This window comes from Manis javanica, chromosome 5 (genome assembly GCF_040802235.1).
Source record: "Manis javanica isolate MJ-LG chromosome 5, MJ_LKY, whole genome shotgun sequence".
Lineage (NCBI taxonomy): Eukaryota > Metazoa > Chordata > Mammalia > Pholidota > Manidae > Manis > Manis javanica.
In genome coordinates this window covers 12,048,404-12,075,264 of record NC_133160.1, presented here as the reverse complement: position 1 = coordinate 12,075,264, position 26,861 = coordinate 12,048,404, and the positions used below count along the sequence as shown (strand labels likewise).

Sequence of the window (26,861 nt, the reverse complement as noted above, 5' to 3'; positions counted from 1 at the left end):
TTGCTGCATCTCCTTGGTTTAAATGCCTGCCTTCGGATCCACTGGCTGCGAGACAGCTTCCGTGTTTGTTGCAGCAGGTTGTTCAGAAGATGATGGAAAAAAAAATCATAGCTCTTGCGAATGCCGCATGAACTAAATGGAAAAACGGACGTCTGTAAGTTCATGAAATGTTTATTCTTGAGAAAAATGTAAATTAGTTTCTCTGTTTATTAAGAGTAGGTTCTGTCAAATACGATTCCCAACTGGAAAGGTACAGAAACATTGAAAAATGAGTCTTCACTCTAAACCCTCCGATTCCCCCTTCCTAGGAGGCAGCGACTGTTACTGGTTTCTAGACAATCCTTGGTTTTTGGAATAATTATGTTAAGATTTTCATTTGAAACACATCCCTGTTGGATACCAAAAGCAGGGAAATAAAATGAACATAAGAAGGGGAAAATGTGGTGGGAATCCTGTTTTCTTCTTAACTGTCTTAGAAAAATGTTGATAGCAATTAGGTAAGCTCTTCTGAAATGATAGTTTGTTACCTTATCTGCTAACACCTTTAAAAGAAATAATCTGTGGGGCTTTAGGATGAAGAACCCTGCCCAGGTTCATTGTTCGTAAGATGAAGCCTCTGTTTGTAACATGTAAAATGATATTGAACATATAGCTCCGGTCACTAGAGGTTGCTTCAGGATCTGCATTTAAATGAGGAGTAATCTAGGTTGCCTTTGATCCTAAATTGTAGGGGTATTTTGTGTATTGATAAAGATGACTTAATTGTCTTATCAGTCCTGCTCCCCTCCCCAAAAAAGGGCATATGTCAGCTTTTGACATATATAGAAGCACCTTTTAGATGTGAGGATTGTGGAGTAAGTGGGAAGCTGTAATATTTCTAGAGCAATTAAAGGAAATGTTTCTAGCATAAAAGATTATCTACAGAGGTTTTTAAAATGCAAAACAACCACAGCATGATTATCAGGACTCCTGCTTTTTAAAATATTAGAATCCTGGTTTTAAATATGCCAGTACTAAGCAATTCTTTTAAAAAATTCAATGATTAGAGTTTAAGGTATTAGGGATTATACTAAACAATTTCACTGTATTTTGAAAGTGAGGATAGTGTGCCGTTTTTCTTCCTGCATGAGAATTATTTCTACAAATTGCCTCCCACCCCCTGAGCAAATAGGAGAAAATTCATTTAGTAAGGAGTGAGCCTTGACTGGTTTTTGTAAATAAACTTTCTTACTATGTTAGGGACATATTAAAGATAAAAGTTAAAAAATTCAGTCTTTTGCGAATTAGAAGTAGGATCCTTGAATAGTCCTTTGACTTGAAGAGTATTGTGTTTTTGGGAAGTCTTTTAAAAGAATAATAAAAAAAAAAGTCTTGTAAAAATCTTACCCTGTTGTCCAAACTAAACTTCTCTTATTCTGTTCCTAATTGGTGTTAAAATAATGTCTTTAGGATTTCTTCCTCCATTTTTTTAGACTATATAATTTTTAAGTGATGTCTAGAGAATGCAGACTACTTCTGAAAACTTTTGATTTGTTGCACGTGTAGAAATGGTGTGGCATCCAATGGCTGTTTATCTTCAGAGTAAAGCTAACACAATTAAACATTACTGTCAGTCTTTTAATGCTATCTAGGATTAGAAAATAAGTTGTTAGTCATGACTGAAGAGATACTGTAGTTTCTTGTAGGTTAAATCAGAGAGCATCGTCTCAGTGTGGTCTAAATTTACTATTTGTAGTGTAGAGTATTCCTTTTTTGCTTTACTGAGTGGTTAAAGCTCTGGGAACAGAAAATTAGTATTAGGAATATAAATTAACTTTTCTTTTTTCTTATAGTGCAACAGATTAAAGAAATTGGCGACAGTTTATATCCTCAGGGTAGCACTGAGATTGAATGCAGTAAAATGTAGGCATTTTCTTGCATTTTGTAAGTACGTTTTAGGGTGGGGGAGGAGATTACAAAATGAACATTTCACAGCTAAAGTGGAGGAGGGTCTCTATTGTAATGAGGCTTATTCCTTTGTTAATGTTTGCTAGGTAAATTCATTTGGTCCATTGGTTTTCTGACAGGGTTTCTTGGAGATTATTTTGAGTTAAGGATGCAATTTATCCAGAGTCTAAATTTACTTTCAGCCCCCTAACAAATGTTGGAATTGACTTGAATTTAATCACCTTTCCCTTCCCTGCCTTCTTGTGGAGAGTTGTTAAATGAACAGGAAAATGGCCAGAAGATACACAGCAGGATTTGAAAGGAAGACCTGATTTATCCACAACTGGATGATCTTCTTAGACTACATATTGCCAGTTCCCAACTTTGTCAACATTAACTCAATTTGGTAGGTTCTTTCTGCTGGCCTAGGTCAATTTACAGGGTAACAGTAATAAAGGTTTATTTAACTGTGTATTAAATTTGTGGCCTAGAGGGAAGTTTGACCTAACTGGCAAACAGGCTTTAGCTATTTCAAAGAATATTCTAAAAGCAAGTGGACTAGTCTTTTCTGTTTATTCTTTGCCCTATTTTTTTCTTTAGGAACATTTGGGTCCTAGTTTTTACTTTTCTATTGACATGTTCTAGGAATGAGTGTGGTTTTTTAAATCTGTTCACCTATGAAGGTATTCTTCTGAAATGCTTTATTTCCTTAGTTAGAGACTGAATGATTGAGGGTTATGAAGCTTCACTTTTTGGAAACTAGGCTGACTAGATTATTAAATTCAACTCTTCATCATTCACATAATGATCAAAAGAGGATATTGGCTTGGATATCACACAGTAATGGATAATCTACTCCCTGGGGCTTTGCTTTTGGTAGTGATGGCAGCTGAGTAGGAGTGGTGATGGCTAGATGGGAGCAGACTGCAGAAGTCAGCCTAATCCTCTATTAGGATAAGCCTCATGGTTAATTGAATGTTGAGTGTACAGGTTAAATCCCATTATAACAAACTCCAGGGGACTAGCCAAATTATTTTGTTGTACTGGGATTGAGCTTCATTGAATGTTGTTTGAAATAAATTAGTCTTTTTGTTTTTGTAAGAGGTGTTGGAAAAATACGTCAATGAGGCAAGTTGTTACCTATGAACCAGTGTGTTTCACCTTAATTTTTAATGCTTTTGCCTTCTGTAAAAAGGAAAAAATCTATGTTGAGCTGGGCAGATGGCTTCCCCTCTCCCCACCACCACACATCTTGTCTCTGTCTATAGAGTAGCTCCATTGGTTTATTTCAACAACCAGATAAATTGATTAATCAAGTACTACTACCACCATCAAAGCATGGTCAGAGGAAATGGGAAATTCCCTAGGTTTCCAGGTGACTGCTGCTGGTAATTTTTTTGACAACTTTTTTAAATAAACGAATATATTTCATTTTAGTGTGAACTTTTGTCATTAACAATTAAGGTAGCCCTTTACTGTTCGCCCCAATGTAGTTTTGAGACCTTTAGATCTCTATATGGTATTGTTAAGAAAGTGATGGCAATATTGTAGTCTTTAACATACTTCCATATAAATATGAAAATTTTCAGAAACAGGATTAATATACATATGAGAAAAATACTGTTCTCATGTTTGGCTGGAAATACTTTTTCCTTTCTGTTCTGTACTTTTAGATTGGTGTTCACCAAACTTTACGTATTTACTTTCCACCTTCATATCTAAGGCTCACATTTTTAGTTTGCTTAGTTTTGATTGGGTGCAGCAAGACATTTTTGAAGTCATTCTCTTAAATAGATGTTCCATGAAGGAGGGAAAATCTGAAAGGGGGAATTTCAAAGCAACCTAAACAGTGTTTTGAAAGTTCTCAAGTCTAAAGAATAATGACTGACTAGTAGGCAGGAAGCCTGAGTTGCATTGTGGTATTGTTCCTCCATCTTATGCATTTGAGAACTTGAGTACAAAGGAGGAGAAAGCGTGTGTGTGTGTGTGTGTGTGTGTGTGTGTGTGTGTGTGTGTGTGTGTGTGTGTGTGTGTGTGTGTGTGTGTGTGGTGTGTGTTGGGGGGTGGTGAGGGGAAGAAAGGGTTTTAACAAAAAAAGGTTGGGGGGAAGCTTTTAGAATAAATATTCTTTGCTCTTGTGTTTAAGTGAAATCTAAAACCAAATTATTTCTACTTTGAGAGGAAATGTTTGTATATCATAATCTAAATGTCCTAAACTGACATTTTTATGAGATCTAATTGTTACTGGCTGAAAGAGCAGCAGGATCATATGTTCTGTTTTAAAACAACTTTAATCAGAAAAAATCTACACTTGAAAACCTTTTAAGTATTTTCCTCCAGTGTTGCTGATCAGTATCATTTGTTAGCTTGTTACTTCGAAAAGAGTACTTAACTGTGAAGAGTCGAACATAATTTGCAAGCATCTACAATAAGCTTTGTGTAAATCAGTCCCTGTAGGGTAGGTCTATTTTTAAATATGTAAAACGAAGGGGTGGAGTGTATGATCTCCCAAGGTTCCTTATATTAGAATCTATAAACTTAAGGTATCATGTAGGTATGTAGAATGGCTTTTTATTTAAATTTCATTGGTCAAACATTAAATGGATAAAACTCTTTATGCTAGATAATGGTATAGAGATTAAGGCTTCTGTGCTGACTCATGCATTTGGGGACAGGATGACTTTGAGGCCCTGCCTATTGAGTGTTTTCTACCAGCAGCAAAATGTGTGTGTGTGAGGATGAGATGGGGAGAGGAGAGGGCAGGGGAGAGAGGGGGTGGAGGGACAGAGAGGGGAAGAATTTTCAACCCCTTCCTTCTGGTCTAAGAAAATGAAGTCATATTTTCTTTACTCTCAGTAAAACTGTCATCAGTGAAATGGATTATTGAATTTAAGTCACTCTGTAGAGTAGCTCTATCAGCTTGATTTTGTTTCCAGATCGGAATTTGGCAATTTTATTTGGAAGTATTTTAAGAATTACCCAGTGCTCTCTTCACCAAACTGTGTCTTTAGTCTATACATCTCTGTTCCATCTAAGCTTATCTCTCCTCTTCTACCTGCGTGGTGTTGGTTCTATTTTATAATACTTTATCCCAGCCAAGGTAGTTGGCTTCACTGCTGTCAAAGGGAGTATTTCGCTGCACATAGGAAATTTAACTTCACCAGTGAGAAAAGTTATTCTGCATACAAGTTCTGTCCATTTGTTGTCAGTGGTATATTCATATAATAAGACAAGACTATTACTATATTAACTTTTAAAAATAATTTAATCAGGAATCAAAATGAATTCAGGACACTTCTTTCAAAGTGCACAACTACCTCTAGAATATTGAAGCCTTAGGTGTATGAATCCTACATTAGTGAACCTGAAGTCATAAACTTGTCGAGTAATTGCTAGTCTTTCTTTTTTTTCCCCCACAGTACAAAAAAGCCCCCACATGTATTTTTAAAACAGACCTTGTATCACTGTTCTCTAATCCTAGAGGCCTTAAGCTTCAGTCATCTTTAATTTGCTACTGCTTGGCTGCTGCCCACACCCCCATACACATACTTAGTTAGTGTTTATTAAGCTTGTACTATTTAAGGCACTGTGAGAATTAAAAGAGGTTTTGACCTCAAGGTGCACACAATCTCAGGTACTCACATTGCTTCAGTACAAGGCAATCTATTTTAGCTGTAAATATAGGGGAGATTCAGAGGAGGAAAGGGACTCGTTCTCACCAAGTGATCACGGTGCAGGACTTTGAAGAATGAGCACAATTTTAATATGGAGAGACCATAGTTTCTGTTTGTGGGAAACCATTAGCCAAGAGCACAGAGGTAAAGACATTTCAAGACTTGATCATTTATTCAATTGAGTGATGGTATTGAATAAACTGGTTTTGTTTTTGCAGAACCCTATTGGTACATTTTTCTTAAATAAATATATTTTCATTACAATTCCTAAAAATAGTTCAGGTCCTTTCTTTCTAGATTGTTGTAATAACTTTCAAATTTGTCCCTACTCTTTAGTCTTCTCTATACTTCTACCAGTTTAATCTTATTAAACATTTTGATCACATTTTTTTGCTTAAAAATCTAGAGTACAATCCATATTCCTTAACCTAATATTTTGTTCTTACAGTCTTTTTTATTAATCTTTCACACTTTTGTTGTCCCTTGTTGCAGTCATGATTAATTTTTTCTGTCTTCTTCTTCCTTACTATCTAATGTGCTCATTAAGGTCCATCCAGCTCAGATCCACTCTGATTTGAGTAAACATCCTGGACCACAACAACTGAAAATACGATTCTTATTTCCTGTTATGAATCTTATAAATTATCTCTTTACAAGCATAGGAGTATTTATTGATCAGTAGGGCAGATTCAGTTAAATGGTCTGTTCTTTGAGGTAACGGACCAATCCTTATATAAGCTTTTAAAATCCTGTTATTTTTTTAAAAAATTATGCTAATTTTAGGTTCCCCAAAATGATTGATGGTTCAGATGTGAATGTTTCTCGAGTTCAACTCTTAAGTCACTTTTTCTGGAAATTGAGATAAAATTATAGTTGTAAGGATTTGCTTGGGACCTATGTCTCCTTCATAGTTGTCCCAGATTAATCATGTCTGGGCTCTAGAATACTTTGCTATTTCCCAATTGCCATAGGACCAGACAGTTCTGTAAATTGTTCAAATGTTTTTATTCAGTACCACTGTTCTTCAAAGAACTGTGCTAAACATTATGGGCATTAAAATCCCTTTCTGATCTAGAAGCTTATAATGTAGTTAAAAATAAGTATAATTGAAAAAACATAGTTGCAGCAACATAAATAAGTGGTTCAGAAGTTCAAAGGAAAAAAAGGCTGTTTTCAGCTGGGATTGTTAGGAAGACTTCATGGAGGAGTTAGTAGATCTAAAGGGAATTAATTGCTGTTTCTAATCTCCCCATTCTCCCCATCTTTTATTCTGTAGTGCTTAGATATAATTAAAAAATTATGTATATATAGTAAAAAAAGGTAATTTTTAATCAAAGAAGGCATAAATGTGGTAAGTACAGTTAAAGCAGTACAAAAAGCTATATGGAAAAACTAAGATTCCTGGTACCCCCAGGTCATTGGTCTTTATAGCTAACCCCTTCCCCAAAGGCTACTACTGTTAGAGGATTTTCTATGCATGTGATTATGAATGGCTCTTTTCAGTTTTTTTCCTATTCACACCCCTTTCCTCATTTATTTATTTATTTATTTTAATTTCTGCTATCATTAATCTACAATTACATGAAGAACACCATGTTTACCAGGCTCCCCCTCCTCTTTATTTTTAATTGACAAATGGGAGCACAGTGGGCTTCCACTATTTTCACTTAACAAAGAACTTGGAAAGTCTTCTATACCTCATGTTTTAAAAGGCTATGTAATATTCCAGTGTACAAATGGATGTGATATAACTTATTTAACCAGTCTTCATTGCTATTTTCAATCTTCTATTTTGAATGATGCTGCAGTTGAATGATCTGTAGATCTGTGTGTGGGCATGAATATGTTTTAGTACACAAATCTTGAAAGTGGAATTTCTGAATCAAAGGAAATGTACATTTAAAATTTCAATAGATCTTTCCCAGTTAACTCCAAAAAGGTTATGTTAAACTTATGCTCTCACCTTTTGTTTGTGGAGTGCCTGTTTCTCTTTTGTTATTAATCTTTTTAAAAATTTATCCTTTATGGTTGCTTGACTGCTTGAAGGCATGAAATCTTCTGTTGTTCATTGTTTGAGTTGGAAACTAAACTGCTTCCCATGGTGTCCCCAAAGCCTTTCATATAATGTGACCCTAATCTACATTTCCAGCATCATCTCCTTAATTCTATCTACTGTCTTATACTTTAGTTCCTTTTAAGTCGCTGTTGCTCTACCTTCCCTCTCTTTCCCCAGTAAAATTCCCTTTTCTGTGTTCTGATTCATATTCTTGGGTATAAAAGATAAAATCTACCATTTATCAAGTGTCTGCTAAACATACATCTCATTTTAATAGTCTGTGTTTTTTTTCTTTAAATAAAGTCTTATGTAAACCCTGCTCAAAATAGAAAAGGTGATTCTATTAAAGTCTACTTTCTGAGTTGAAATTTAAACTGTTTACTGGTTATAAAGGCAGTGAAAATGAAAATGTGATGGATGTAAAATTTGAAATTGGGTTACGAAGAACAGTTAACAGGCCTAAATCAATTTTTGCCTCATTTATTTCTATATTAAAATCCCACTCATACAGATATAGTTTGCAAATGTCTCAGTTCAAAAATGTTTTTTGAACTACGTAACAGGTGGACATGGGGCAAATTCAAAAGGTGCTAAAGGGCTAGAGCGCTCTCAGCTCTTTCCCGCCCATCTCCCTGTTCTATTGAAGTATAACATATTCAGAAAAATGTACAAATACAGCTCAGTAAGTTTTTATAAAACAAACACACCTAAGTAACTGGCACTAAGCAGCCCTATTTTGGACTGTATACTTTTGAAATAACTTCAGAGAGGCTTCGTATGTATATTTATAGCTACTAAGTTCTTTCTAATGTTTATACAGTATTCCATTCTATGGATATATCACTATTTGTACAGTTTGTATTACTATAAAATTGTAAATGAATATCTTCATACATATTTCTTTGTTCCTGTGTTTTTTTATAAAGATAGAAAAATTTCTGGAGGTAGGATTTTAGTCTATTAAAAAGAATGAATTTAAAATTTTTATAGATACTGTACTTGCTCCCTATAGAGGTTGATTCAGTTTACAAATCTACCCAGCAGTGCATGGAAGTGCCTGTGTCCCTCATTTCTGAGTGATACATTACATCAAAATTTTTGATTTGATAAATTTAAGAGATCTTTCATATGTTTCTTCTAGTACTTTCATGGTTTCTTTTTTGTTTTTAACATAACCTATATAATAAACTAAAAAATGTAAAAAAAAAAAAGCCAGTTAGAATATCAATCTGGTAGCATAGATTAATGAGGTGGTAGACTACACTATATTGTAACTATATATATGTTTCTTTTGGTGTGTTTAAAGATGTTTAAAATTGCCTGTATAACATTCAGGTATGCTTTTTTTATTTTTACAAATCTGCTTTATTGAGGTATAACATAATAAAATTCAGTCTTTTTAAGTGTGCAGTTTGAGTTTTGACAAATTTAAACAGTTGTGTTACCACCACCAGTCAGGACACAAAACATATCCATCACTCCAGAAAGTTCCTTCTTGTCCATTTACATTTAGTTCCTTTTTGGTTTTTTTGTTCATTCAGCCAACCACTGTTCTTTCTATCACTATAAGTTGGTTTTTTCCTTACTTTTTTTTCAACTTTAGTGAGGTATAATTGACATTCAATTAATTGCACATATTTAAATTGTAAAATAAGAGTTGTACAATTAATTTTGATTTGATGTATAGATCTACCCATGAATCCATAACCACAGTTACAATAATAAGTATCTATTACCTTGAAAAGTTTACTCGTATCCCTTTGTAATCCATCCTTCCCCCATCTTTAGGGAATTACTGATCTGTCTTGGGTTGCTAAATATTAGTTTGTATTTTTGAGGATTTTATATAAATGGAATTACACAATATATGTACTTTTCTTGAGGGGGATTGGCTTATTTCACTTAGTATAGTTATTTCGAGATTCATCCATGTTGGCATGTATCAATAGTTTTACTACTTTTTATTGCTGAGTACTATTGCCTTGTATAGGTATACCACAATTTATCCATTCACTTGTTGGTGAACATTTGAATTTGTGTCCAGTGTTTGGTTCTCAAACATAGACTTCTCTGACATTTGTGTACAGAACTTTGGATATATGCTTTTATTTTGCTTAAGTAAATTCCCAGGAATGGAATGGCTGGGTTAAAATTCAAAAATTATAAGAAATGACCACCTGTTCCTCAAAGTTGTACCATTTTACATTTCTCCGAGAAATGTATGATAGTTCCACTTGTTCCATGTCCTTACCAACACTTGGTATGGTCAGTTTTTTTTTTTTATGTAGCCATTCTAGTGGGTGCATAGTGGTATTTCATTGTGGCTTTAATTTGAGTTTCCCTAATGACTTATGATGTTGAGCACATTTCATGTGCTTATTTGCCATTGACATATCCTTTTTGGTGAAGTATCCATGTCTTTTACCCATTTTTAAGTTGGGTTGCTTAGCTTACTGAGATACTAGAGTTCTTTGTGTATTCTAGATATAAAACTTTCTTCTTTGGATAAATGTTTTAGAAATTTTTGAGTCTGTGTCCTGCATTTTCATTTTCATAACTGTTTTGGGAAGAGCAAAAGTTTTTAGTGTTACTGAAATTCAATTTATTGATTTTTGTGTTTCATAGTTCATGCTTTCTGTGTCCATTTAAGAAATCTTTGCCAAACTCAAGGTTATTAAGATTTTCTCATGTTTTCTTCCAGAAGTTTTATAGTTTTAGCTTTTAAATTTTGGGTCCATGATCCCTTGGATTAATTTTTGTATGGTACAAGATAAGGGTTGAGGTTCATATTTTGGTGTATGGCTATTGAATTTTTCCAGTACCATTTTTTGAGAAGATTATATATTCCCCATTTAATTGAATTGGCACCTTTGTTGAAAATCAAATAACCAAATATGTGTAGGTCAGATTTTCTCCTATATATATCCTAAATATGTCTGTCTTTACCCCATTCTTGAAATCAGGGCAAGTTCTCAAATTTTGTTGTTTTTTTCCAAATTGTTTTGGCTATTCTAATTTCTTTGTGTTTCTATATAATTGTTAGAATCATATGGTTGATTTCTGCAAAATTTCTGTGATAATTTTGATTGTGATTGTATTAATCAGTTGATCAATCTGGGAAGAATTGTTTTTTTAAAAATAACCATCTTCTGTTCCATGACCATGTTATATATCTTCCTATTTATTTAGGTCTTTAATTTCTCTTAGCAGTGTTATGAAGTTACCAGTGTAGATCTCACAAAGCTTATCAAATTTATAAGTTCTATATTTTAAAATGATTATAAATTTAAAATTTTGATTTCTAATAATTGTTGTTAGTACATATGAGTATGGTTGATTTTTGTATATTCACCTAGTATCCTGTATCCTTGCAAAACTCATTTATTAGTAGTTTTTACATAGTTTATGTAGATCATCATGTTTGTGAATAAAGGCAGTTTTATTCTTTCCTTTCCAATTAGTATGCCTTTTCTTTCTTTTTTTCTTTTTTTTTGCTTTATTGTAATGTCTGCTGCTTCCATTACCATGTTGGGATTTTGATCGTGATTGCATTGAGTCAGATGATTACTTTGATCAGTTTGGGACAATATCTTGGACATGTTCTTAGTGTTGGGGGTAAGCATTCAGTTTTTCACCATTAAGATGTTTAGGTATGCTCATCTGTCTCTGTGTCACTATTACTACCTCTCTGCTCCTTCCCCTTGTACTGATAAAGATTTTAGTGCTCTTTTCATGGTTTTTGTGCTTAACTGTTCTCCTGATTGTATTACCTTTTGAATGCTTCCACTAAAAAGTAATGAGAGATCAGCTTTCACAATGTTATTTTTCACATACAGTATTTTTATTTAATTATTGTGACTTTAAATTGCGTAATTATTTCCCTGGACACTTTTTCTTTCTTATTTGAAAGGAGTGACTCTTCAATTTACTTACCAGTTTACTTGACTTAGTGTAATTTGAAGGTATATATTTTAATTCTTTTCTGTCTGAATTATTCTTTCTGTTATGTTGGAATTCTGGGATATTTTGCAATTTACATCTCTGAAGTCTAGTTTAAAAAAACAGTGGAAATTTCCAGCTTAAAAAAAATTCTACTACTGGTATAATAACTGCTTTGCAGGAAGAAAGAAATATGAAAAAGAACCGCAGACGTTCTGGATGTCAGCCTGTGAAATTTTCCACGATTTTCCATAATAACATGCAGGCATGCTTATACTGCTGGATTCAGTGCAACTGCAGTGGAATTTGAAGCTACTCTATCAATGATAAAATGGCATCTGGCCAGCTTTTAGTGAGCAGTGCATAAATTCTCAGATCTAAGGTACTGTTATGTTTGTTTCATCTCTGAATAGTGTGGCCATAGCACTGAACTTGCAGAATTATTTAAAAATCTGATTCCAAAATTCCTAAGTGAATTTTGATTTCTTTATTGAGTATATTTTATTACACATCTGAGAATATGGATATATAATGTTATTCTTGTAGTTACAATGCTGTTAATACTTACAAGATTTTATACTACATTGAAGAAAGGCCAGAAAATTAAAACAGAGTTTGTAAAAGATCTGCATAAGCTCAATATTAATTTGGCGTGATTCAAAAAATATTTTAATGTCTACTTCACATTTCTGTTAATCTTTCAGAGGGTCAATAGACTTTATATTAAAACTGATGATGGTGTTTGGCTGAAATTTAAAGTCAAATGGTATTACACTGTGGTCCCAATGAGAGAAGTCTGGGGTGCCCAGTCGTGTAAACTGCAGAGCAGAGTGATGGTGAGAAGATTACAGATACATTGTAATCGCACACTTGCACCTTGTTTTTCACCTCTTTCATGGCAGACTCCTAAGAGTGACGTTAAGGAATGAAACTGAAAAAATTAGATTTTATGAATTGACCTTTTAAGCTCTTAAACATTTCTGCAATGAAGAATTTGAGTGTTCAAAGTGACACAGATCTACATTCATATCTTTGTGTATTTTAACACTGATAAGTCACAGTTTGGGGAAAAAAGGCATATAATGTGTATCTTCTTCAGGATTATTAGGTCTTAGATTTGAGCAAGAACAGCATTGTGACATAACAGTGGCCTCCGCGCCTTCTCTGTGACCTCCTCCCTGTACAGTCTCTTTCCTCCTGTGATCTTTCCTGTATCTATAACTCTTCTCTTACCCTCTTCATGCCCTTCCTCTTCTCAGCCATCATTCTATCTCCAGCTGTTTTAACCCTTTCCTCTCTGCCTAAATTTTCTTTTGGCTTATAGCCTTTGTGTGTGTGTGTGTGTGTGTGTGTGTGTGTGTGTGTGTGTGTGTGTGTGTGTGTGTGTGTGTGTGTGTGTGTGTGTGTGTTTGTGTGTGTGTGTGTGTGTGTGTGTGTGTGTGTGTGTGTGTGTGAGAATTTTCCATCCTTCAAGCCTTTCACTTTTTCTAGTTGCTCACGTTAACCAGGTCTCTCTACCTTTGGAAGGTTTCTTTGCTTCAAGTGTTGTCTGCTCCTCTTGGATTGATTTCTTTTAGTCGTCGACCCCTCAGACACATACATCCTCACTCCCTCCCAAGTCCTTTAACTATCATTTCTGTCTCCATGTTTTAATTTATTCTTCAGAGATTTGAGTGCTAGTCATGTGTCAGACTATTCTCTAGGTGTTAAAGATATACCAGTGACCAGAATGGCTATGAAAAAAAACATCATAAGGTGACTGGAAATTGGTATGTGTAGGTATAGTGGGGTTTACACTTTAGGTGGGGAGTCATGGTAACCTCTGAGAAAGTAACATTTAAGTGGGTCCAGGAAGTAAGCCTTGTGAATGTTGGGGGATGGGGAGTATTCTGTGCAGAGGGAACTCCAGTGAAAAGGCCCATTCTTTTGTGTGTTTGAGGAACAACGAGGTGGCCAGTGTGCTGGAGCACAGGGAACAAAGGAATAGGTAGTAAGAAAAGAAATCTGAGAGGTAACAATGTGGCCTTGTAGGTAGGTAGAATGTCTTCAGCTTTTATTTGAGCAAAGTGGGGAACCACTGCAGTTTTTTTTTTAATTTCAAAAAAATCTAATAATCATTTCACCACCCTCCAATTAAAGCATTTCATTTTTTATTACAAAAGTAGTTGTCTGTTCATGTGTAAAAAACAAAAAAGGACAAAGGAGAAAATAAAGAGTACCAGTAATCCTTTTAGTGGCCAAAGATTTTGTGTGTCCATCTTCTTACAACTTTTTCTTTGTTCTTGTACTCATATAAGTATACCCATACACTCCTGCCCCCTACATTGTAGGGTGGCTTTAAAGAGGTCCCTCCATCTGTTTTGTGAAAAGTGGCCTTTAAGAGGGCAAGTAGCAGGGAGACCTGTTCAAAGGTTATTACTGTAATGCAGATACAGATAATTTTGACTTAGACCTTGGTGGCAGTGAAGGTGATAAAAGGTGGTCATAATCTGTATGTATTTTGAAGGTAGAGCCAACAGAATCTTGTGATTTGGTGGGGGAGGGGGAGAGGATGGCTTGTGGAATGGGGTGGGGTGGGGCGGGGCAAGAGAAGGAGGGAGAAATCAAGGGTGACTCAAGTTTTTGGCTTGAGCAACTAGAAACCTTTGGTTTCATTTTTCTTTCTTAAACTACCCATCGAAGGTTCAGTTCTGGTTCTGTCTTATATTGTGTGTTTTTCCTGTTCATTTGAACATACGATGATTTCTTCACTAAGCTTCTAGTCTGCTCTGCCCAGCTTGGCACTTGGTACACCCCCCCACTAAGTGCTATATATAACAAATTGTTGCACTAGCGTTAGTAACCCTAACTAGGTAGTGAGCCCTCTTACTGGATCATCCTGAATTTATTAATCTGATCAGGGACTAATACTCTTTTGAGTATGGGTGGGCATTCAGTAAATGTTGATTAATTGTACACTTCTCAGGCTTGAGAATGCATATGAGAAAACCTTAAAGTAAATAAATGCCTACTTCAGCTTTGCTCTGGTATACTGGCATCTTTGGGGATGAATTGTTTTGGTAGTTTTTTTCTCAGTTATTCTTAATTTAAAAAACCCATTAAATATTTTTTATTTCTGTAAAATGTTATGCATTGTCTTGAATTCTGCAGCAGTATGAAGACTTTTTTAAAAAAATAATTAATATTTATTGTTTACTTGGTATGTGTAAAGCATCCAAGGAGGTACAGAGGAATGAGAAAATGTCCTTGCCCAGAGAGGAGTTTATGCTTTGGAGCAGACAACATAACACATGTACAAATATGTCTGCTTTATGAACACAACATTGTGTTACATTGCATTGTGATTTAATGGAAAACAACTTGTTCTAATGTCTTTACCATTCTAAATGTTGTAGAGGTTCTTTGCTCCTTTATTAAATAGCTGGACTTCTGTGCTTTGGATTTTTTTTTTTATTAAAGTATCACTGATACACAATTTTATGTTCTTACATTGGTTTTAAATATACAACACAGTGGTTCAACAGTTACCCATATTATTAAATCCTCACACTCTCTAGTGCTATCAGTATCTACCAACATAGTAAGATGTTACAGAACCATCAACTGTATTATCGGTGCTGTACTACCGTCCCTGTGACCAACCGATATTGTGATTGTGAATTATTGAGCCCCTTAATTCCCTCCCCGCTTCTCCCAGCCCTCCCAGGCCCCTCCCCCTTGGTAACTACTAGTACCTTCTCAGTGTCTGTGAGTCTACTGCTGTTTTGTTCCTTCTGTTGTGCTTTGTTTTTATACTCCACAAATAAGTAAAATCATTTGGTATTTGTCCTTTTCCACCTGGCTTATTTCACTGAGCATAATTGGGTTCTTATTTTTTGAAATAGTTTTTCACTTATTCCTAGCTGTTATTACTTGCTAACATCAAGTGTGTTTACAAGGAGATCTTCAACTACAGTTCACCCCAAATCTTTAACTAAAAGTTTGGGAAAGATGTGCTTGTACATATCATAAGGTGATACTTAAAAATATAATTTGCTGTTTCCTAAATTGTGTTTGACAAATAACCAAAATTATTATTCCTCTTTCAAATGAATTTGCTTTATTTTCAGTAACTAGAGATGATGTTATGTCCCTCCCTACACTCCTTTTCTTTTTCTTCTTTTTTTTTTAACTTTTTAAAGCCTCTGTTCTGGCTGTTTTGCTTTTACCCAAACCTTTACTTACACTAAAAAAGCTTGGATGTCCTGCTTTGCTTCCAAGACTTCACTTTGTGTCTTCTTGTTAAGATTGAAAATTTTGTCCAAAGAAAATCTAGGTATTGTTGCCTAGGTAGTGTTGTGTTTTAGTATCTTTCTTGGGTTGATTAACTTTTTCAACTTTTGGGACAATCTGTTGACTGAATTATGATTTTTGACTTTTCCATTCTTGTGCCATAGAAAGTATGTACTAATAGAATGTAAATTCTTTGAGGGCTGGGAGTTAGCTTATTTTGTTTACTGCTGTATAACTACTGCCCAGAATGGTGACATGCACATATAGTAGGTACTAAAATATTTGTTGAATGAATGAGTAGCAGTAGCACCAATTCCTATTTATTGAGCATATACTATATGCCGAAGTGCTAAGCACTTTGAATGGATTTGGTGGTATTTCCATTTTACTGCTCAATGAGTTGTTTCTGGTCCATATAGTAGTGTATGAGTGGGTGGAAAGGAAGAGGGAGATGAAGCTAGAATCTATTGAGGATGGTGACAGTCAATCAGTGCCAATCTAGTCAAATTTAAGATGCTATTGGTTATACAACACATTTTATGTACCACTAGGTAAGACAGTGTAAAACTGCCAATTAAACTAGTGGATACTTGTCATTAGCATGACCCATTCTGATTTCAAAGATGTAAAAACATGAAAAAAATTTAAGAATCTCTAGGGAATACTAGAAATTTTACATAAACTCCCATTTAACAATCATAAATAAAACCTTCTATAGGTAGTGTTATTACCTTCATTTTAGAGATGAAATGGAAGTTTATGGGTTAAGTTCACAGTTCTAAAGCTAAAGGACCCAAATTGTAGTCTCCTATTTTTCGGAGGCCATGCCCTTTTTTACCACCCCATGTTACTTCAGGAGTCTTGGAAACAAAATAGTACATTGACCTATCAACTGGCTTGAAGATTCTTAGTTGGCATGGCTTTACATGTTTTAATGGAACTGGTGTTTTCTTTTAAAATCAACAAATATTTTTCTCTTTACTGTGTGGCAGCTACTCTGTTTTTATGTGTATACAAAGTACAAGGCCTTATCTCTTCCTTTCAAGGAATTTACAGTTTATTTGGGAGATGAGAAATAAACATGAAAGTTAGATAAGTAGAGAAGATTTAAATAACATTTCAGAGAATAATGAAAGAGGTTTAACAAGGCAGTGCAGGATTAATTGCCAAATAAATTGTACAAATAATTGCTTTTGGAGTTCAGAGGAAGGAGAGATCGCTTGAGGCTGGAGTAATCCAGGGAAGGATTTAAATGAGTTCCTGGGAGATAGTTTCAGTTAGTGACATTATTTACTTACTTTAAAATCGTATTAGTGTTGGTTACAAATGGAACTGCAAACTGTTGAGCATGAAGACTTCAGTATATTCTTTTTTTCCCCTGTATGAGAGCAGAGGAACCAGCTGCCATAGAAAAATTGAAGAAATTACGTGTTATCAGGTAGATGAGGAAAGTACTCACTTTAGAAGAAAGACCTTTGGGCGAAAAAGAATAGGGAACTCCCCTTCCCTAAATGCCTGAAGTACCATCCTTGCCACATTTAAAATCACTTGTACTTTCTGAAGCATTGCCAAGGTTACTGTTGTCGTTCATAAAGTTCATGGATGAACTTCTAAAGGTTTGAAGTAAGCATTATGTCCCTTTATGTTACTAATGTTTTCTGTATTTTGAAATAGGGTCTCAGAGATGTATAGGAAACAAGAATAGTCAGCTATGTTTCGGGAGGATATGATTGGCAGTGTTTCAGACTATCTCCCTGAATCAGACACTCAACATTATTGTAAAGTGTATTGCTTGTTTATTAAAAAAATTATAATAATTTATTAGTACCATCAAAAGCAAAACTGTAAAGGCATGGCAAGCAAGAGAATTGCATTTTGGACCTTGTTGGATAATCTTGGGCATTTTACTTATCCTGGAGAGATCTGAATTACCTCATGCCTAAGGTTTTTAACCTATTTTTTAAAAAACATTTTTTAAACATTGGTAACAAAAAATTCAAACTCTACAAAAACTGTTCACAAACATATCTGTCTCTTTATAATCTATTATGTCTACTCCCTTTTTTATCAGCACAAACTGTAGCATATTAAAAACATTTTGTACCTTGTTACATCAAATAGTATATATTATATATTTTATTTTGGTATCATTAATATACAATTACATGAGCAACATTGTGGTTACTGAATTTCCCCATCTAACAGTATATTTTGAAAATGGTTTTGGTATCAGTACATACAAATCTAAATTCTTCTTTTTCAAAAATACATTGTTATTTTATTAAGGTATTGTAACTTATTTAAGCAGTTTATCATTGATGGACACCGTTTCCAGTGTTGCCATGTGACAACAGAATCCTGTAGTGAATTTTCTCCTATATATTTTCTTTTAATTTTCACTTTATTAATATTTATTTATTTATTTATTTATTTATAATTTTTTTATTTTTGAGAGGGCATCTCATATTTATTGATCAAATGGTTGTTAACAACAATAAAATTCTGTATAGGGGGGTCAATGCTCAATGTACAATCATTAATCCATCTCAAGCCTAATTCTCGTTGGTCTCCAATCTTCTGAAGCATAATGAATAAATTCTTACATGGTGAACAGTACAAAGGCATTCATCACAAAAACTTTCGGTTTTGATCACGCATTATGAACTATAAACAATCAGGTCAAATATGACTATTCGTTTGATTTTTATACTTGATTTATATGTTGATCCCACATTTCTCCCGTTATTATTATTATTATTATTTTTCATTCATTTATTTTTTTTTTGAGAGGGCATCTCTCATATTTATTGATCAAGTGGTTGTTAACAACAATAAAATTCTGTATAGGGGAGTCAATGCTCAATGCACAATCATCAATCCACCCCAAGTCTAATTCTCATCAGTCTCGGATCTTCTGAAGCACAACATACAAGTTCTTACATGGTGAACAAATTCTTACATAGTGAATAAGTTCTTACATGGTGAACAGTGCAAGGGCAGTCATCACAGAAACTTTCGGTTTTGATCATGCATTATGAACTATAAACAATCAGGTCAAATATGAATATTCGTTTGATTTTTATACTTGATTTGTATGTGAATCCCACATTTCTCCCTTATTATTATTGTTATTATTATTATTTTTAATAAAATTCTAAAGTGGTAGGTAGATGCAAGATAAAGGTAGAAAACATAGTTTAGTGCTGTAAGAGGGCAAATGTAGATGATCAGGTGTGTGCCTATAGACTAAGTATTAATCCAAGCTAGACAAGGGCAACAAAACATCCACTGATGCAGAAGATTTCTCTCAAAACAGGGTGGGTGAGGTTCTGAGCCTCACCTCTATTGATCCCCAATTTCTCACCTGATGGTCCCCCTGCGACTGTGCCTGTCTTAGGTTGTTCCTCCCTTGAGGAATCTTACCCATCTCTGGCTAACCAGTCATCTTCCGGGGCCATACAGGGAAATGTAAAGTTGGTAAGTGAGAGAGAAGCCATATTGTTTGAAAAGGTTAGCTTTTTACTTCTTTGCAGATTTATGCCCTGTGGCTTCTATGCCCAGCATTTGTCTTGAGGTATCTTTACCACTTGGAAGAATTATGATACTCGGTAATTTCGATATGAGGCACGAATTCTACTTAAGGGTTGTAATTAGGAAGGAAGAAGAAAAGCTATAGAAGTAGCAGACGCAAGAAAACATGGGAAGATTGATTATTTCTTTGACATAACTTCTTGTAGAGTAACATAAGCATGTATAGGTTTTAAACTACTAATTAACTTACTTTCAAGTCTTTTTTTTTTGAGAGGGCATCTCTCATATTTATTGATCAAATGGTTGTTAACAACAATAAAATTCAGTATAGGGGGGTCAACGCTCAATGTACAATCATTAATCCATCTCAAGCCTAATTGTCGTCAGTCTCCAATCTTCTGAAGCGTAACGAACAAGTTCTTACATGGTGAACGAATTCTTACATAGTGAATAAATTCTTACATGGTGAACAGTCCAAGGGCATTCATCACAGAAACTTTCGGTTTTGATCATGCATTATGACCTATAAACAATCAGGTCAAATATGAATATTCATTTGATTTTTGTACTTGATTTATATGTTGATCCCACATTTCTCCTATTATTATTATTTTTATTTTTAATAAAATGCTGAAGTGGTAGGTAGATGCAAGATAAAGGTAGAAAACATAGTTTAGTGTGCTGTAAGAGGGCAAATGTAGATGATCAGATGATCAGGTGTGTGCCTATGGACTAAGTATTAATCCAAGCTAGACAAGGGCAGCAAAACATCCACGGATGCAGAAGATTTCTCTGAAAACAGGGGGGGTGAGGTTCTGAGCCTCACCTCTGTTGATCCCCAATTTCTCAACTGATGGCCCCCCTGCGACTGTGCCTGTCTTAGGTTGCTCCTCCCTTGAGGAATCTTACCCGTCTCTGGCTAACCAGTCATCTTCTGGGGCTATACAGGGAAATGTAAAGTTGGTAAGTGAGAGAGAAGCCATATTGTTTGAAAAGGTTAGCTTTTTACTTCTTTGCAGATTTATGCCCTGTGGCTTCTATGCCCAGCACTTGTCTCGAGGTATCTTTACCACCTGGAGGAATTACGATACTCGGTAAATTCGATATGAGGCACGAATTCTATTTAAGGGTTGTAATTAGGAAGGAAGAAGGAAAGCTATAGAGGTAGCAGATGGAAGAAAACATGGGAGGATTGATTATTTCTTTGACATATCTTCTTGTAGAGTACCTTAAGCATGTATAGGTTTTAAACTACCAACTAATTTGCGCTCACATATTAACATAATAGGAATACAGTGACATAAACAAAGCAAATCTATAATCACCATCCATCTCCAGTGGAGCCAAGAAAACCATTTAGGCACCCTAGGCATTTGTGAAAATTTGTCTATGATATGATGGATATTGTCCAACTGTACTTGAACAGTCTGAGAGAAATCAGACAAAGCAGCCCATTTCTGGGATCTGTTCACATCCCATATGTTCTTTTAACTGTAGATAGTCTATAGTCATACGATTTTGGAGTGCTACAACTTGCACCCCTCCCAACTCCTGGTTGAGTTCCAACAGTACAGATCCGGTCAAATTCGTTGTCTCACTGTATGCACATGCCAGCCTAGACATCTCCCTCCTCATTCCTATGGCAAGTCCAGGAAACGGTGGGGTGGATGCAGCCACAACTGCAGCATCATCTGGATCCCTGTGGAGGCTTTTTGATGATCATCCCCCGGCACAAGTCCTCCAGAGAGTGCTGATGCCAGAAGCTCCTCCTCATATCGTATCTTAGTTAATTTTCTGGGTAGCCAAGCTAGGCCTTGATCTTCTGCATAGAAACAAACAGACCCTTTGCCCACACTTTGACATGCCCTCTATACCACTGTGTAAAACTCATTGGAGGTCAGCACACAGGAACTGCTCTTTTTTTTTTTTTTTATTGAGAAAGGAATATTATCAGAAAAGAGTACCTCCATAGCTGATCATCTGACACCCTTTAAGTGATCAACATTAAGGATATTTAAAGCATGCATTGATCTTTGATTTACCAATAGTTTTATGCTATCAAGGAGTAATCCCCCTTTTCTTTCTTTCTTTTTTTTTTTAATCTTTAATCTACACTTACATGAAGAATACTATGTTTACTATGCTCTCCCCTATATCAGGTCCCCCCTAAAAACCACATTACGGTTACTGTCCATCAGCTTAGCAAAATATTGTAGAATCACTATTTGTCCTCTCTGTGTTGTACAGCCCACCCTCCCCCTTCTCCCTCCCCCCAATGCATGCTAATCTTAATACCCCACTTCTTCCCCCCCCTTATCCCTCCCTGCCCACCCATCCTCCCCAGTTCCTTTCCCTTTGGTACCTGTTAGTCCATTTTTGGGTTCTGTAATTCCGCTGCTGTTTTGTTCCCTCAGTTTTTCCTTTGTTCTTATACTCCTCAGATGAGTGAAATCATTTGGTATTTCTCTTTCTCCGCTTGGCTTATTTCACTGAGCATAATATTCTCCAGCTCCATCCATGTTGCTGCAAATGGTTGGATTTTTCCACTTCTTATGGCTGAGTAGTATTCCATTGTGTATATGTACCACATCTTCTTTATCCATTCATCTACCGATGGACATTTAGGTTGCTTCCAAATCTTGGCTATTGTAAATAGTGCTGTGATAAACATAGGGGTGCATCTGTCCTTCTCAAACTCGATTGCTGCGTTCTTAGGGTAAATTCCTAGGAGTGGAATTCCTGGGTCAAATGGTAGGTCTGTTTTGAGCATTTTGATGAACCTCCATACTGCTTTCCACAATGGTTGGACTAATTTACATTCCCACCAGCAGTGTAGGAGGGTTCCCTTTTCTCCACAGCCTCGCCAACATTTGTTGTTGTTTGTCTTTTGGATGGCAGCTATCCTTACTGGTGTGAGGTGATACCTCATTGTAGTTTTAATTTGCATTTCTCTGATAATTAGCGATGTGGAGCATGTTTTCATGTGTCTGTTGGCCATCTGTATTTCTTTTTTAGAGAACTGTTCAGTTCCTCTGCCCATCTTTTAATTGGGTTATTTCTTTTTTGTTTGTTGAGGCGTGTGAGCTCTTTATATATTCTGGACGTCAAGCCTTTATCGGATCTGTCATTTTCAAATATATTCTCCCATACTGTAGGGTTCCTTTTTGTTCTATTGATGGTGTCTTTCGCTGTACAGAAGCTTTTCAGCTTAATGTAGTCCCACTTGCTCATTTTTGCTGTTGTTTTCCTTGCCCGTGGAGATATGTTCAAGAAGAGGTCACTCATGTTTATGTCTAAGAGGTTTTTGCCTATGTTTTTTCCCAAGAGTTTAATGGTTTCATGACTTACATTCAATTCAGGTCTTTGATCCATTTTGAGTTTACCTTTGTATATGGGGTTAGACAATGGTCCAGTTTCATTCTCCTACATGTAGCTGTCCAGTTTTGCCAGCACCATCTGTTGAAGAGACTGTCATTTTGCCATTGTATGTCCATGGCTCCTTTATCAAATATTGATTGACCATATATGTTTGGGTTAATTTCTGGAGTCTCTAATCTGTTCCACTGGTCTGTGGCTCTGTTCTTGTGCCAGTACCAAATTGTCTTGATTACTATGGCTTTGTAGTAGAACTTGAAGTTGAGGAGTGAGATCCCCCCTACTTTATTCTTCTTTTTCAGGATTGCTTTGGCTATTCGGGGTCTTTTGTGTTTCCATATGAATTTTTGAATTATTTGTTCCAATTCATTGAAGAATGTTGCTGGTAATTTGAGAGGGATTGCATCAAATCTGTATATTGCTTTGGGCAGGATGGCCATTTTGACGATATTAATTCTTCCTAGCCATGAGCATGGGATGAGTTTCCATTTATTAGTGTCCCCTTAAATTTTTCTTAAGAGTGACTTGTTTTCGGAGTATAAGTCTTTCACTTCTTTGGTTAGGTTTATTCCTAGGTATTTTATTCTTTTTGATGCAATGGTGAATGGATTTGTTTTCCTGATTTCTCTTTCTATTGGTTCATTGTTAGTGTATAGGAAAGCTACAGATTTCTGTGTGTTAATTTTGTATCCTGCAACTTTGCTGTATTCCGATATCAGTTCTAGTAGTTTTGGAGTGGAGTCTTTAGGGTTTTTTATGTACAGTATCATATCATCTGCAAATAGTGACAGTTTAACTTCTTCTTTACCAATCTGGATTCCTTGTATTTCTTTGTTTTGTCTGATTGCTGTGGCTAGGACCTCCAGTACTATGTTAAATAACAGTGGGGAGAGTGGGTATCCCTGTCTGGTTCCCGATCTCAGAGAAAATGCTTTCAGCTTCTTGCTGTTCAGTATAATGCTGGCTGTGGGTTTATCATATATGGCCTTTATTATGTTGAGGTACTTGCCCTCTATTCCCATTTTGCTGAGAGTTTTTATCATGAATGGATGTTGAATTTTGTCAAATGCTTTTTCAGCATCTATGGAGATGATCATGTGGTTTTTGTCTTTCTTTTTGTTGATGTGGTGGATGATGTTGATGGATTTTCGAATGTTGTACCATCCTTGCATCCCTGGGATGAACCCCACTTGGTCATGGTGTATGATCCTTTTGATATACTGTTGAATTCTGTTTGCTAATATTTTATTGAGTATTTTTGCATCTACATTCATCAGGGATATTGGTCTGTAATTTTCTTTTTTGGTGGGGTCTTTGCCTGGTTTTGGTATTAAGGTGATGTTGGCCTCATAGAATGAGTTTGGGAGTATTCCCTCTTCTTCTATTTTGTGGAACACTTTAAGGAGAATGGGTATTATGTGTTCTCTGTGTGTCTGATAAAATTCCGAGGTAAATCCGTCTGGCCCCGGGGTTTTGTTCTTGGGTAGTTTTTTGATTACCGTTTCAATTTCTTTGCTCGTAATTGGTTTGTTTAACTTTTGTGTTTCTTCCTTGGTCAGTCTTGGAAGGTTGTATTTTTCTAGGAAGTTGTCCATTTCTTCTAGGTTTTCCAGCTTGTTGGCATATAGGTTTTCATAGTAGTCTTTAATAATTCTTTGTATTTCTGTGGAGTCTGTCGTGATTTTTCCATTCTCATTTCTGATTATGTTGATTTGTGTTGACTCTCTTTTTCTCTTAATAAGTTGGGCTAGAGGTTTATCTATTTTGTTTATTTTCTCGAAAAACCAGCTCTTGGTTTCGTTGATTTTTGCTATTGTTTTATTCTTCTCAATTTTGTTTATTTCTTCTCTGATCTTTATTATGTCCCTCCTTCTGCTGACTTTAGGCCTCATTTGTTCTTCTTTTTCCAGTTTTAATAATTGTGATGTTAGACTATTCATTTGGGATTGTTCTTCCTTCTTCAAGTGTGCCTGGATTGCTATATACTTTCCTCTTAAGACTGCTTTCGCTGCATCCCACAGAACTTGGGGCTTAGTGTTGTTGTTGTCATTTGTTTCTGTATATTCCTTGATCTCTATTTTGATTTGTTCATTGATCCATTGATTATTTAGTAGCATGTTGTTAAGCCTCCATGTGTTTGTGAGCCTTTTTGTTTTCTTTGTAGAATTTATTTCTACTTTTATACCTCTGTGGTCTGAAAAATCAGTTGGTAGTATTTCAATATTTTGGAATTTACTGAGGCTCTTTTTGTGAGCTAGTATGTGGTCTATTTTGGAGAATGTTCCATGTGCACTTGAGAAGAATGTATATCCTGTTGCTTTTGGATGTAGAGTTCTATAGATGTCTGTTAGGTCCATCTGTTCTAGTGTGTTGTTCAGTGCCTGTGTGTCCTTACTTATTTTCTGCCCGGTGGATCTATCCTTTGGAGTGAGTGGTGTGTTGAAGTCTCCTAAAATGAATGCATTGCAGTCTGTTTCCCTCTTTAGTTCTGTTAGTATTTGTTTCACATATGCTGGTGCTCCTGTATTGGGTGCATATATATTTAGAATGGTTATATCCTCTTGTTGGGCTCAGCCCTTTATCATTATGTAGTGTGCTTCTTTATCTCTTGTTACTTTGCTTTGAAGTCTATTTTGTCTGATATTAGTACTGCAACCCCTGCTTTCTTCTCACTGTTGTTTGCCTGAAATATGTTTTTCCATCCCTTGACTTTTAGTCTGTGCTTGTCTTTGGGTTTAAGGTGAGTTTTTTGTAAGCAGCATATAGATGGGTCTTGCTTTTTTATCCATTCTATTACTCTGTGTCTTTTGATTGGTGCATTAAGTCCATTTACATTTAGGGTGACTATTGGGAGATATGTACTTATTGCCATTGCAGGCTTTAGATTCGTGGTTACCAAAGGTTTAAGGTTAGCTTCTTTAGTATCTTACTGCCTAACTTAGGTCGCTTATTGAGCTGTTATATACACTGTCTGGAGATTCTTTTCTTCTCTCCCTTCTTATTCCTCCTCCTCCATTCTTCATATGTTGTGTGTTTTGTTCTTTGCTCTTTTTAGGAGTGCTCCCATCTAGAGCAGTCCCTGTAGGATGCCCTGTAGAGGTGGTTTGTGGGAAACAAATTCCCTCAGCTTTTGCTTGTCTGGGAATTGTTTAATCCTGCCATCATATTTAAATGATAGTCGTGCTGGATACAGTATCCTTGGTTCAAGGCCCTTCTGTTTCATTGCATTAAGTATATCATGCCATTCTCTTCTGGCCTGTAGGGTTTCTGTCGAGAAGTCTGATGTTAGCCTGATGGGTTTTCCTTTATAGGTGACCTTTTTCTCTCTAGCTGCCTTTAAAACTCTTTCCTTGTCCTTGATCCTTGCCATTTTAATTATTATGTGTCTTGGTGTTGTCCTCCTTGGATCCTTTCTGTTGGGGGTTCTGTGTATTTCCGTGGTCTGTTTGATTATTTCCTCCCCCAGTTTGGGTTAATTTTCAGCAGTTATTTCTTCAAGGAGACTTTCTATCCCTTTTCCTCTTTCTTCTTCTTCTTCTGGTACCCCTATAATACAAATACTATTCCTTTTGGATTGGTCACATGGTTCTCTTAGTGTTGTTTCATTCCTGGAGATCCTTTTATCTCTTTCTATGTCAGCTTCTATATGTTCCTGTTCTCTGGTTTCTATTCCTTCAATGGCCTCTTGCATCTTATCCATTCTGCTTATAAATCCTTCCAGGGATTGTTTCACTTCTGTGATCTCCTTTCTGATATCTGTGATCTCCCTCCATACTTCATCCCCATTGCGCTTGCATTTTTCTCTGCATCTCATCCCATTGCTCTTGCATTTTTCTCTGCATCTCTGTCAGCATGTTCATGATTTTTATTTTGAATTCTTTTTCAGGAGGACTGGTTAGGTCTGTCTCCTTCTCAGGTGTTGTCTCTGTGATCTTTGTGTGCCTGTAGTTTTGCCTTTTCATGGTGATAGAGATAGTTTGCAGAGCTGGTACGAGTGATCGCTGGAAGAGCTTCCCTTCTTGTTGGTTTGTGGCCTTCCTCTCCTGGGAGAATAGCGACCTCTAGTGGCTTATGCTTGTCCGCTGTGC

The 26,861-nt window shown here is 35.7% G+C and overlaps 1 protein-coding gene across 4 annotated transcripts in view; it reads left to right on the top strand.

The window, feature by feature from the left end:
• NCOA3 (nuclear receptor coactivator 3) overlaps window positions 1–26,861 on the top strand; it is a 132,938-nt gene that overhangs the window by 1,365 nt on the left and 104,712 nt on the right. Inside the window, exon 1 of one of the 4 annotated variants that reach the window (XM_073236476.1) lies at window positions 1,438–2,332. The exons of the other annotated variants lie outside the window; for them this stretch is intronic. The gene's annotated coding sequence lies outside the window, so the exon portion shown is untranslated. Of the gene's footprint in view, window positions 1–1,437; window positions 2,333–26,861 lie in introns of those variants that run through there. 4 annotated transcript variants of the gene reach the window in all.